The sequence below is a fragment of the Myxine glutinosa genome, chromosome 7 (genome assembly GCF_964187855.1).
Source record: "Myxine glutinosa chromosome 7, kmMyxGlut1.1, whole genome shotgun sequence".
Lineage (NCBI taxonomy): Eukaryota > Metazoa > Chordata > Myxini > Myxiniformes > Myxinidae > Myxine > Myxine glutinosa.
This window is the reverse complement of record NC_136267.1, coordinates 89,422,191-89,436,781: the sequence shown is the minus strand read 5'-3', so window position 1 is coordinate 89,436,781 and position 14,591 is coordinate 89,422,191. Positions and strand designations below refer to the sequence as shown.

General features: G+C 43.9%; 1 protein-coding gene across 3 annotated transcripts in view; it reads left to right on the top strand.

Moving 5' to 3' along the window:
* The window catches only part of SMUG1 (single-strand-selective monofunctional uracil-DNA glycosylase 1), a 239,714-nt gene that overhangs the window by 148,825 nt on the left and 76,298 nt on the right, over positions 1 to 14,591 (top strand). Inside the window, exon 1 of one of the 3 annotated variants that reach the window (XM_068122690.2) lies at positions 7,314 to 7,381. The exons of 1 other annotated variant lie outside the window; for it this stretch is intronic. The gene's annotated coding sequence lies outside the window, so the exon portion shown is untranslated. Of the gene's footprint in view, positions 1 to 7,313; positions 7,382 to 14,591 lie in introns of those variants that run through there. One more of the 3 variants, XM_078781980.1, reaches the window with a different exon arrangement.

Sequence of the window (14,591 nt, the reverse complement as noted above, 5' to 3'; positions counted from 1 at the left end):
ACACAATAACAAGATGCATTCACGGGGTTAACTGGACTCATCACTTCCACCACTGAAGGTGAACAGAGGTTATGTTTTCACCGTTGGTTCTCTGTCTGTTTGTCTGTGAGCAGGATATCTCATAAAGTTTTGGACGGATTCGGACAAAACTTGGTGGACGAGTTGGGTGTGTGACAATTGAATGAATGATTGAATGATCGTTTTAAGGCCATTTTCCCCGCTACAGCGGGGGTTAGCCTTGCGGGCCCCATGACAATCATGGTTCCCTGTTTGAGGCAATGTTTTTATGGCCGGATGCCCTTCCTGACGCCAACCCTTAGTCGTCTCTTACGATGCGCAGGGATACGGTGTACCTATTCTAAACCGGGGTACACACCGTGATCATTCATCCCAGCAAGCTGGTACTCAATTAGCTGACCTCGGAAGGATGACAGGCTGAGTCAACCCCCCTGGTGTTAATTCAGCGATCGACCGGGATTCAAACCCAGGATCCTAGGATCCCAAGCCTGCACCCTAACTGCTGGGTGTGTGACAATTGAACAAGCCAATTCGATTTTGGTTAAGATCCAGCTCTGGCCTATCAGTGGAATACAAAATGTAAACTGTTCTGCCTGGTAGAGGTAAGCACTCTACCGAGTCCTATTGTAGATAGCTAGTTTGTCTTTCTGTAGTGGTAGTGGACAAAAAAAGGAAACATCTGGGTAAATGAGGGACACCAGGGATGTATATTTAAAGTAACTGCCTCCACACAGGTATGGCCCATTTATTAATGAAGCAAATAACATCCCAGCATTCTTAGGGTCATTTATAAAAATGCTGCCCAGCCTGGTTGCATACAGTTATGGCTCGCATGGCTGCAAGAGGAGAGAGAGAGAGAGCTCTTACCGTGGTTTCGAGCAGCTTGTTAGCCTGTTGTGTGTGTTGTGCGTCTGATTGGGCGGTCGTAGGCTTGCCAAATTCTGGGTGCAGTGGACCACTGCTCAGTTAACTGGGTCTCTGGCAGATTGGGTGGTCGAGGCCCTCTCTGACCAGGAGAAGGTCGTGATAGTCCACCTCTACAACGAGAGCGTGTTAGACTATGATGTTAAGTTTTGGTTGTTGCGATATGTCGATGTTGAGACCCCACTATGATTTATTCGGAACGGTTTGGGCATATTGACTGGGGCTTGGCAGCATCGCATCAAGTTCCGGGTCAAGGAGGATGGCACGGCACTCATATCCTCAACCGGATCGTTATTGGGATTGATTGTGGGCAGGTATTTTACGCTGGTCAGCCTAAAGTATGCCGCAGATGCAGATAACTGGGTCACCTTGTATCTGACTCTGGGTGCAAAGATAAGGTTTGCTCCCAGCGTGGCCAGTGGGACATTTTAGGGAGCATTGTACTGCACAGGTGCAGTGCAACCTCTGTGGTGCACCGGGACACATCTTCTGCTCCTGCGTACAGAGCTATACAAGCAGGATGTGTGCATCTGTGGGTGGGGGTAGGGGGTGTTGCTCCAGGGACGAATACGGGGTTGTGCCCGTTGTTTCCTCCCCTTTCTCTCCCCGCAGTAAAGGATGATGAAGGGAGGATGGAGAGAAAAGAATAGGAGGAGAGTGAGGTGGAGGAGAGAAGGGAGAATAGTAGGGAGGAGTTGGAAGCTGCAACAGCAATCCCCTCATCCCCAGCCACAGAGGATCTGAATGTGGTCTCGCCAGGTGTTGGGCAAACTGAGGTGAGAGGGGAGATCTATGTTGCTCCGGTGGTGGGGTCAGGGAAAACAAACCTTGTTCATGAGATACTGCTGTCGGAGGATGGAAGTAAATGCCCCTCCTCAGACTGCAAAGACACTGATGCAGGGGAATGGACAGTGGAAAAGTGCCAGAGCAGGGGCTGGGATAAAGGAAAGGCTCCCCTGGGCAGGTCCCCGCAGAGTAGATATGAAAGACATTTTAGGCCAAACGAACCTTTGGGGCACAAATTCCATTTTGGGCCAAACAAACGACCACGCTATAGGTGGCCCATCCAGGACCGGGGAAATGTCAGGGATGGATGAGACAGACAGCGGTCTGGGGGAGAGGGAAGAGGTGGATGGGGGGGAGAGGGTGTCCCCCAGCTACTCCCCTCCTGTTCCTGTTTCCTTCCAGTTCCCCGAGACAAAGTCCCCCACCCCTCAATTTTGTCCCCCCTCCAGGGGTGTCTGAGGCTGTGGGGACTAATTGTTGGGGAAATACCAGTGTTGGGGAATGATTGTTGGGGAATGGTTTATTACTTGATTGACCTGCTCATTCTTGTTTATTGTCTTGTTTTGTTGTTATTGACTTGCTTTGATTGCTTTGATCACGAAGATCATCCTCTTAAACAAAAATAACAAAATACATATTCTTAACCCTTAGATGCAGGTGTCAAAAATCCTACATAAACGCAGCCATTAGGCCTCGGAGGCCCAACGGATGTATTCGTCTTCTGTTTTTTTTATTTTTTATTTTTCAAAGATTTTTTTTTAATATCCTTTTTCAATCCAAGTTGATGCTCATGGATGTGTAGTTACTCAGAAAATGTGAATCATTGATCCTATTATTTGGAAGAATCCCATACAAGTAATGAATCCTTTTATTTTTTTTCCAAAAAGACATTTTTGTTCTTGGTTTTTCAACTTTTTTCTCTCTAAAACGTTGAGGCTCATGGAGGAGTATTTGCTCAAAATATGATTCACTAATCCTTTTATTTAGAATGTATATGTCCACAACTGTCAAAAATCTGACACCTATGCAGCCATTGGGCGTCGGAGGCCCCACAAATGTATTAGTGTAACGTTTTTAAATTTTCATATTTTTGCCACTGAATTATTTGTAAGCAACTTATAGGAGCATATAATGAGGCTCATATCAAGAAAATAATGATATGACATAGTAGTACAACAACATTTATGCGGGGCCTCGAAGGCCCCAGACCTGCATTCGGGTCAGATTTTCACGTTATAAGTGAAGAATGAAGATTTTCCCACGAGCCTGAATGAAATTTTTTTGTTTGTTTTTGTCACTGAATTTTGTGTAACAACATGAAAGTCGGTGAAAATGAGGCTCATTCCAAAAAAAAATAAATGTACAGCATAGTTTTTGCTGCAAAAAAAACCTTGTGGGCCTCCGAGGCCCAATCACTGCATCCAAGGGTTAAACTTCAAAATAAATTCACGATTGCGTCCTTTTAAAACAGTAATTTATTGACTATTTAAAGTAGAAGTCACCACAAATGAAAAACAAGACCCAAATTGGTGTAACATCAATATTCAACTTTGTTTAGCCTTGTGAACCTTGGACTTCATTTAGATATCATCATTTTGAGGTCAAAATGATGAAAAGTGGAAGTTAATATTGAAGGATGAATCATATATTCCATTGTATCCATTAAAACCCAGGATTTTATGATTGGCAAATTCGTCAAAATTGTGTCGACTTCTTTGTGTGGCAGTCATACATAAGTAGGTGGAGACAAACAAGTACAAGTCAAAATGATCTTAAACTTTGGGTTCAGAGGTCAAATAGTGTGCATAATTATGCACTGTTATGATTCTTGTTTGCATGGCTGTTTCATTAAAATAAACTTTTATTGTCTCGATCATAAGGATGTTCCTTTTTTCAGATTATCCTGGTGCTTTCTAAGCAGATTATCCTGGTGCTTGCCACGTCCAATGTCTGGTGGCGCTGTCTGGTGGGTTATGTGATATAGCTCATTTATGTTCTGTAAGTTCTGTTCTGCACATTTATGTTCTGTTCTGGCGTCAGGAAGGGCATCCGGCCATAAAAACATTGCCTCAAACAGGGAACCATGATTGTCATGGGGCCCGCAAGGCTAACCCCTGCTCTAGCGGGGAAAAATGGCCTTAGAACGATCATTCATTCATTCATTCATTCAAGCGAGAGAGTTCCATTGCATACAGTATCTTGAAACAATGAGCATATTAAAATTTTACTGAGTTTCTCGGATTGAGTTTTGTCAATTCTTCATGGTTTTCAACCCCAAAAGTACCACTGTCTGTCACAGATTGGTTCTCTCTTGCAAGAAACTAGCTTGCGTATATATTCATCATTTATTTCATGGCGTTTGATTACATATTGCTCCGATTATGAGAAAGTTCTTAATGGACGATAACTGGTACATGAATGGTGGACTGGAAGAGGTTATCAAATTCTGGGCTGGGGTCACTCCTGCAATATTCTGGACTAATTGGGAGCCATAGGTCAAATTTGAGTAACACAAAAGCATTGGAAGCTTGATGGCCACCATTTTGATGGCAGCCATTTTAAAAGATGGCTGTCATAAGTCCCAGGACATGGTATTAGATGCTTATATAAGATTTGTTTATACCATCTACCAGGGTGAGCCATAAGCCACAGGAGTAATAACATATTACAGTAGCATAACAACAGAAATAATAATAACACATTACAGTAATACAACAATATTGCAATACCTTCTTAGACTTAGACATCAAGTGTATCCGTATGACGTCCACCGTTGCGATGGCACAAGATAATTTTTGTCCGCGGTGTGAAAACCGATGCAAAATACCATGTGGTATGGTGCCAAAATGCCTCTCTTCCACTGTAAATGAACTGGTAGCTGCCATCTTGGTTTAATGTAATATTTGAAATATCTGAAAAAAGAAAAAGAAAACAGTATAAATACATTGTATAAACTAGAACGGCACTCAGTGGAGAGCATACCTCCGCCTGGTTGGCCATATCACTCAATGGTGAAGAATCACTTTAAAAATTCTACTAGCTGCATCCGGATCCAGATCTTCACCAAAATCGAATCGAATCGTCCTTGTCACACACACAACCTGTCCACCAAGTTTCGTTCAAATACATCCCTAACCTTTTGAGATATCGTGCTATGTATCGTTTTTGGCCCATTCTCCCAATGGTGAAGAATCACTTAATGAATTAAATAATTATCATCTCCGAATCCATATTCAGATCTTCACCAAAATCGAATAGAATCGTCCTTGACAGACACCCAACCTGTCCACCAAGTTTCGTCCAAATCTGTCCTCAGCCTTTTGAGATATCCTGCTATGTATCGTTTTTGGCCATATCTCCCTATCGTGAAGAATCACTTAAAAAATTATACTAGCCGGATCCGAATCTGGATCTTCACCAAAATCTAATCATTTCGTCCTTGTTAGATAAGCTACATCACTGCCAAATTTCGTCTGAATCCGTCCACAACATTTTGAGATATTTTGTTCACAATCGGACAGACAAACAAACAGACAGATCGGGGTGAAAACATAACTTCGATCCACATTTGGTGGCGAATTCATCAAATATTTATCTCAACGAACAAATTTGGTGAATAGAACCACCTTTAGAGGCCATTTTTCCCCACAGAGCAGGGGTTGGCCTTTTTTCAGGCACCTTTGTCCCCTTTTTGAAACAATGTTTTATGGCCGGATGCCCTTCCTGCCACCAACTCTGTTGGTCGCCTCTTGCGACACACACGGAATTACCAGTGAACTGGTACTCAATTTGCCGACCTCAGAAGGATGACAGGCTGAGTCAACCCCCCTGGTGTTAATTCAGCGATTGACCAGGATTCAAGCCCAGGATCCTAGGATCCCAAGCCAGCACCCTAACCACTAAGCCAACACCAGGCTACAACAGACAGACAATATGAATGATCTCAACAAATCTTGTATAAGCAGCTAAAATGTATTAGCACTTCTAGATCCTACTCCTGTATGACAGTATGCTCCAATATTTCCACTTGCATCATACAATCCTTTATTTTTTTATTGTTCTTACCCATCCGATCCTAATCACCTAACACATCTCTATGTTAAACTGCATCTGCCAATCTATGAAAGTAGCTAGACTTTCCTGAATCTGACCACCCCCATCTCTGCTATTTGCTTTGCCTCCAAGCTCTATGAATCCATTTGTGTCACCTGCAAATTTAGAAAACCCACTTTTAACCACACTATCCAAATTAAATATTTGATGTAAATTATGAATAATAATGGTCCCAGTACCTACCAATCCCTGAGGTTTCGTCCTAATCGAACACCGAACATTTACCGAATTTTATCAAAATTTACCAAAATTTACCAAATTTACCATGTACTGAAATTACCAGTACCATACCAGTAACATACCAGGAAATTACCAGTAAAAATTTTACCAGTACCGAAATTTACCAAATCGAACCGAACAGAATTAGTATATTTAATTTATTTATGGTGTTTCATTTTGACGAACTTATCACTCGCATTGACATAAACTGTCTGATTTTGTATGCAGTTTTGTACTGTTGTTATTTTTATTATTGTGCATATTTGTATACAAGGAAAACGTACGGAAGAGGATCATTTGGTCCATGTTGCGTCCAAATCTCATTTGTGAATCGACCAACCTCCCTCTTTAAATTTACATACCCCACTATACTTACATACTCGCCATCAGACATCCACTCACAGCCACTCTTTGCTTCCTTTGACGAATCCAATTTCCAATCCAGGTACCGGTAACACTATACCTGACCAGCCAATCTACAAGCCCTCATCTTGGCGAACAATCTCCTATGTGGTACCGGTACCTGATCAAATGCCTTCTGAAAGTCCAAATACACTCCGTACGTACACTACACGGCCGTTCTCTCATCCACTTTATCCACTCCAAATAACCCCACTCAATGTCCCAATCAGAAATTGCTTCTTAGAGCTCCAATAAATTTGTTAAACAAGACCTCTCTATTGTAAAACCGTGCTGACTATGGTATACGGTACCGGTACATTTAATTAATGTGAAATTATTCAAATTTCGTTGACATTTTTACGGTCAAATTTATGACATTAAACGGATCCGCATTTATGCATCTGGATGTTTTCCTTTTACAACATTTAACTTTTTTTAAATTCAAATACACCTCTACAGGGTTGTCATCACGTCAAGCTACTTGAGGTGTATGAAAAGGTTTTCTTAGTTTGGAGGGATATCTCTTTCCTAACAATTTTCTTTCAATAGACATTGTACAGTCTGTTCAAAAAGAAACACAATTCACACATATATCGCATATCTTCAATACGTTGCGATTCTTTATTAACCCTGTATTTGCGTGTAAGTTCTGGCAATATCCGGTGTACCTCAAAGCTTTAAAATCACCATTAAATAAGACATTTCTTTGAATGATAGATAAAGTACAGTATTTCAAATGAAACATTAAACAGAATACTAATTTTATTTTTGTATTTTTTTTGTAAATCTCGTTAACTAAATGCACCATTAATCGTCGTGTGCTTTCCTCGTCGTGTTTGGATTGTTTGGTTGACCGGAAATTGGCTGACGACTGACGTATTTCCGTTTCTACGCCAGCGCCGGGAAGTGTGCAAGTTATGTAAGCGTGGATTGGATTTTATTTATGGTGTTTCATTTTGACGAACTTATCACTCGCATTGACATAAACGGTCTGATTTTGTATGCAGTTTTGTACTGTTGTTATTTTTATTATTGTGCATATTTGTATACAAGGAGACATACGGAAGAGGATCATTTGGTCCATGTTGCGTCCAAATCTCATTTGTGAATCGACCAACCTCCCTCTTTAAATTTACCATACTTACTCGTTCTATGTAATGTATGGGCATGTTATTTAGTCAGGATACAGCCGAATTGATTCTCCTACTCTTAGCCTCCATGTATAATGTAACCGCATACAGTAGAGATGCTTTCCATCCCCTTTTAAACTTAAAGGAAGGTGTGCTTTAATATGCAGCACGAGAACAACCATTTTAGATTAAAATACAGGTAAACATCCGTCAGCAATCTTTCACCTTGACCGATCTTCCCTGTGTATGGAAGACTATCACTCCAATAAGCAAAACGCTGCAAAAACAAATCCTCGCAACTCCTCGTCAGGAAACTCTCAATTATAAGCAAAGTCCTGGAATCAATCGCAGCTGCCAGAGGCAAAATGCATCGTCTTTCCTTTTCTCAAATAACCCCATTGCTGTTCACGTTGGTTGTTGTCTCTATACGCGGGATTCAGAATATAGAACGGTGTGTGTGTGTGTGTGTGTGTGTGTGTGTGTGTGTGTGTGTGTGTGTGTGTGTGTGTGTGTGTGTGTGTGTGTGTGTGTGTGTGTGTGTGTGTGTGTGTGTGTGTGTGTGTGAGAGATATATATATGATATATATATATATAAAAAATGGAAAACTATTATCCTAATTCCATCCCCTCATATAAAGCAAATGTTATCCCCCACCCACCCCCGTTTTAAACTAGTGCTTCCCTCCATGGCTAATGCTTCTGTGCCCTAAGTAGTCCGGGAGCCAAAGGCCTGAATTTTGGTGAACCTGGTTTTGTCGGATAATTTTTTTTTCTTTGCTGTTTCTTGTAGCCTGGGAGTAGCTCATTAAGATTTAGGAGGGTGCCCGGTGAGATCCCTTGGGCAACTCAAGATATTAACCCCTTTATGTCCGATACGCCCAAATCCTGACAAACGGGAGTTCCCTTCATTTCTTCACAAAGTATGTTTATCAAAGGCTCCAACATGCTTGTTTTTTTATGATTATTCATGCAGTAGGACATGTGCAAACCATTTTTAAACAGTTTAAGCAACAGTTTTGATAATTAAACCTTTTCTGATCGATTTATGGTAGGACGCTTGGGTGGTGTAAGGCGTACACAAACAAAACAATGAGATGGTTTGCCATCGTCACTCAGGTTAATGAGATACTTCAGTTAGTTAGGAGTACAATAGGTGGCAGCACTTCATTGTTTTAACTTCCTGATGCAGGAAAACACATGTTTGCCATTCCTCTGTCTTAAGTTTTCACTCCAGCCAAGCTTCAGATCTTGGTTTTTGGCTGTCTCACAAGCCATAAATGTAAGTAAATGTACTATAGAACCAACTGATTAATGTATGTGAAATCATTTATATAATCAAGGATGCTTCCAATGAAGTTTTAATTAGATGAAGCCAACCTCTCAGATTAGTATGTGCTGCCCTCTGTTAGCAGGTTACCAAACTGTTTGCATCAATGTGAATCCTTTCTTGTCAAGTGTAGTTGCATACTTCCATTACTTCTGAGAATTAAAGCGGACTCTGAAGCCCTATAATTGACAAAATTGATCTGTTATCAATCCTTTATTTGATAAAATGAGACCATTTTATGAGTCCAAGGTTGCGGCCACATCCAGGGAGGTTGGCTGCAGTGCCATGGGCCTTAAACCTTCTGATAACATTGCGTATGGTGGACACAGGAATATCAAGGTCTCTGGAGATGGAATTGTAGCCTTGAGATTGTCCACGCTTAGCTACAATCTTGTGTGTGACCTCCTCAGACGATTCTCTTGCTTTCTTTCTTTTCTCCATGCTCATTGTGGTACACACAGTGACACAAAACAGCAGAATGACTCCTTTTCTCCATTCAAACTGGTTGAATGAGTGATTTTTGTATTGCAGGCACCTGCAACTCACCACAGGTGAGTTTAATTCCAAAGTAAAGGAGAATCACCTGCTTGAAATGTAATTATTTCTAACTACTTCGAAAAGGTGTCAATAATATTGTCCTGGCCATTTTAGCATTTCTGTGTGGAATAAGCTAAGATTTCATAATTTTTTCAGCTTTTTTTTGTGTTTTGTTCCACTGCAAAGCAAAGAAATACATATGTGGATACCAAAATATTTTTTAATTTCAACAATATTCTGGAGGAAATGGTGCATTATTTGAAAAAAGTGCAAGGGTGCCAATATTTTTGGCCATGACAGTGTCTTTGGCATTTGATACAGTCGGGCATCCTGCTCTGCTTGACGACGTTTCTGGCTGTGGATAACAAGTCTGGCTTCTTTCCTAGCTTTACTTCCTCCAGTCATGTTGCCAGCATGTGGTTCACTACTGAAACCTCTCGGTGGAGGCTAGGGGCCCCAGGGCAGCATCTCGTACCCACTCATGTTCCTCACCTCCATAAATATAACGAAATAAATAAATATGAGTTCCCTTACAAGGAACTTCAATGAAAGAAGAGACCATTAGGCCCAGCAAACCTATGGATCGGTTGTTTGTCTGTGCCCTATCCTTTTAAAAAGCTGAGCAAGTGAGGAAGGAGCACGTGCTATTTTTAAAGTCTATTTTATGACTCAGCTGGGGTCGAGTTCAAACCACCGACCTCCAAGACTCGGAGCAGATGCTCTAACCACTACTTCACATAAACGACCTTTCGTAGGTTTTTGAAGGCTCGTACCCCCATCCCACTGACAGGCAAGCAGCTGCTGCGTCACTCTTTGCTGATCTGGAATTGAATAGTATGTCTTATAAATGGATGTTACATGATGTGTTCTAATATTTTTCCATCCTGTAAATTTTTTTTACATTCTCAACCTGTCATAACTGTCTAATTCCTTCGTCAACCACTAGTCTTTTAAACTTTTAGGTCTCATTATCAGCCATGACTTCTCCTTAGCCGACGCCATGGCAAAGCTGGGCCTCCAAAGCCAGCCACAGAATTGGCTAAATGGAGTACTGCTCTCTCCTCTGGGCTAGCACCCCAGAATCACACCCGTCTCTCCTGTATTCTGTATCGGAGAATACGCTAGTACTCTCTATGTAGGGATGGTGTGGAAAAAAAAATGTCGCTCCCATCTGCTACAAACAAAACTAAAGTTGGAGTATCTTCTTTAAAAACTCACTTAGGCTACATATGAGAGCCTACCTGGTCTGTTGAGCTGATTGTCGAGGTAGGGATCACTTTTCAGTTCTCCAGACAAAGGCAACAGCAAAATAAAGAAGAAAAAAAACGAGATTGGTCAAAACCGGGAATTTATCTTCTTGTTCATAATAAAAATAAAAATAATCTTCAGACGGCATATTTCCGAGCTGCCTCTATCAATGGCAATGATTCTGCTACCATTCGACAGAGTTTTACTTCCTGCAACATCCTTTAATATTGTTGCGGTTCTCCGACGTCGGCCTTCCCCTTATCAAGGGGGGATTAATCCCCTCGTCTTTTATCTGGCCGACGCGATCCTGGGGGTTATAACGTCCTTCCCGGGCAGCGTTAGGTAGGGTTTTTAGGACTAGGGATTCGCTATTACCTAAGTACTAACGCTGACCGGAAATGAGGAAATAACTCCCGCCCGAATCACGGATATTGATGGAATATGCCGAGCGGATAGCAATCCGCGATCCGAGCTGTTAACCAATGACTAGACCCGATTATAGCGGTTCCTAATCGTGCCACGCGTACCCAGTGGAGAAAAGACTGGGCGATCAAATTAGGAAGAAACCAGGAAGAACAAGGTAATTTATTACAATTTGTACAAGAAGAGGAAAAGAAAGAATGTACAAGGAAGAGGAAGAAAAAGGACACAGGGCAGCCTTATTCAGTCTTAACTTATTCCCTGGACTCGGGCCCGCTCGCTCTCAGACTCAGTTTCAGACTCACGTGGGGATGTAGAAGGTAGGGTGGAAGGTCCAGCGATGGCGTCCACAGCTCGTCCCAGTCCTCGACCCATACCAGCAGATGATGGTGGACGGCAGGCAGCTCTCCGCATAGCGTAGCGCGAGCGGACAATTATATCGGGGAAATGGTAAGGTGGGCTATCGGCGACTTCGTGGCTCTTGGCCGCGTATGTAATAGGAATACGGGCATTTGGATGTTGCGCACCGCAAGCCCAAGCCGAATTCTCAACCAGCGATCCCCGATAAACCCTTCACAATGGCGCGTGCCTCCAACAAATGTCCTTCAACGCCGATCGTACAAGTTCGTTGGCACAACACGCTCGTCCCCTCAAGTCCTTCTCATAACTCTGTGCACGTTCAGGTCAAGCGCCTCTCTCTCCCCGCTCGTAACTTGATACGGCAACTTCCTGTTCATAACCCGGGTACAATGTTCACAATCAGTCCTCCCCTCATAACTGAGGTGGGGGGCCTCGCGCAAGGGGTTATATTGCCACGCCCAGCGAACCCGCTCGAATCTCCAGCCAGGCCCTGTCAGGCGATCTCACCTCAACCCTGGTTGGCTGCTGAGGGCTTACCGGCTCTGCCTTGATGGCTGCTTGATGTGGCCGCACCTCCACCCTTGCGCTCCGCCCCCTTTACGGGCCTCACCTCGTGGCTCTTGGGCTGGTTAGAGCGGAAGCCCAGCAAGGTTGCGAAGGTTGCTGGCAGCCTAAAGGGCGAGGGTGATTACAGACTGGCTAGCGCTTAATGGCGTCGATGGAAGGGAGGCTGCAAAATGGACGAGGGGCCTACTCTTATTTGTTTTACGCAACGCAGATGCAACTATTGGGAATGGCCTTATCCTAAACACATACTATCAAATAACTACCGTCCTAAGGTGACCTATGTGTTGCTTGTGGCCTATCTATGGGGTGCAACCTTTAACCGTTAATGATGTTACCTGTGCTGGGTTCTCAAAACCGCAACACTGCACCCCTCCTTTCGCCAGGCTCGGCCCGAGCCGAACCACATATCAGTGAGGACGGCCGGCTCTGATACCTGGGTCAGGACTACTTTTACAACTACATGTGACACTTAGGTGTAGTTTCCCTCTACATTTACTCTACACCCTGAGTGCGACAGTTTTAACACTAGATATGTCCCACCTGCTGCGTTGTGTACTATCTAACTGACTCACGCCCACGATTAACCGAATTACGGAATTATTCGCAAACTACACATAAAGCCGGTGGGGAGCATGTTATTTACAAGACACTAATTCATTATTTACAACTACAACCCAGGACCTGTCTTTTGTGGGAACAAGAATAGGAATTTTTGACACAGATCACAGACACAGATCACAGATCGCACTGCACTGCACCAATACACCATACGCCCATACACCCATATGCACAATAAATGCACCATAATAAAAAAAAATGCACAAAAAGCACCATCACCAATGCACCAAAAACATTTCAAAATAATAAATGATGCCTTGTGCTTGGCTGCTGGGCCGATGTATCTTCTTGCTTCTGGCTTCATCTTCTTCTTCGGTGTGCCATCGTTAAACTTGATGCTTTCTTGTCTGGGCACACCAAAGATTACTTAATAAAAAAGGGCACAAACCATGTCCGCTTTTTATTTGGCCAGCAGGGCCAGCGTAGGTGGTCCGACTGCTTGGCACGTGCGCCACTTAAAAACAGTGGTCCGCAAGTAAGAGGCTGCTGGCAGCAATGGTCTGCTCCAGCAAAGGTGCCAGGCCACAGAACGTGTGGTCCATATGGTGTATCAGTGCAGGCAGCAGGGTGCAGCGCAGAGTGCGGCCGCACAACTCAGGGCACCTGCACACTCCCCTCGACAAAAGACCATGGGTCCATGAGTGGGGAGGAAGACAAAGCAGAGGTTAGCGGGGGCAAGGGCGCAAGGGTACACACAATACAAGGCAATGTGACATGAGGGGCGCGGGAGAACGAGCTGAGAAAGCTCGTCCCGACTCGTACGTCACCCCCCCCCCCCCCCCCCATGTCAATCTACACTACCCTTGCCCTTCCCCGTATTTACACAATTTACAAATTCATGTCTGCTGTCTCGTCCCCCATGTCTCCCCTAAACCAAATTCGTCACCCAATCCCTCCCCAGAAGGAAGGGATGGAATAAACACACTGTCTCACCCATGTCATGATGCGTCTTTCATTCCAAACATTTGCAAAACCTGGTGTGGAGTTCTATCACCTGGAGTGGATGTGGATGGTGCGAAGAGATTTTCTCCTAACTATCCTTCTAATTGACATTAACTCACTTTAAACTACCCGGGGTCTTGCCCTGCCAATCCAATTGGCCACATTACACTATGTGGTTCTAAAAACCAATTCCCATTGACCATCCTGTGGTGCCTTCCAATTTGGAGTCTCACTCCCACAATTTTTCTATACTGTGCCCTCACACAATTTCGGGGCTGGGTCGTGTGGCTCCACCAGCAGGTCTTCCTACCTGCGCACCTCCGCCACTGAAGTCGTCACCCGAGCTTGCCTAGCTCCTGCGACTACCCTAACTTGGGGAAGGCCCGCCTGGCGCTCTCACCCCACTACTGGCATTGGGCTACCCGGTCCTTACCTTGGATCCTCGGGCCCCACTCAACAACTACTCTAACCGGCTCCCAGAGCCTACCTGCGGCCTCACCTGGCCGACAGACTACCAGTGGCGGAGTGCCCCAATAACCATACTTACCAACAGGCTCACACGCCCAGCCATTCCACTAACTTACGCACCCATCCAAGCAATACTCTGCTACTACACGCACCACAGACGTCAATATCCAACAAATTTACCTACTCCCTCTACCTAATTTTAAACTACCCTCCCCGGGTATTCGTGAAGGGGTCCATCTTCCCCCATCCACTCCTTCGCACCATGCACTCCACCCCACTCATTCCACACAACATTTACTCCACACCACTCATTCACTTGCACCCCATGCAAGTCGATACACTCATCGCCATTACACACATCCTCAATACTCCACTCATACACTTTCACACACACACACACACACACACACACACACACACACACACACACACACACACACACACACACACACACACACACACACACACACACACACACACACACACACACACACACACACACACACACACAC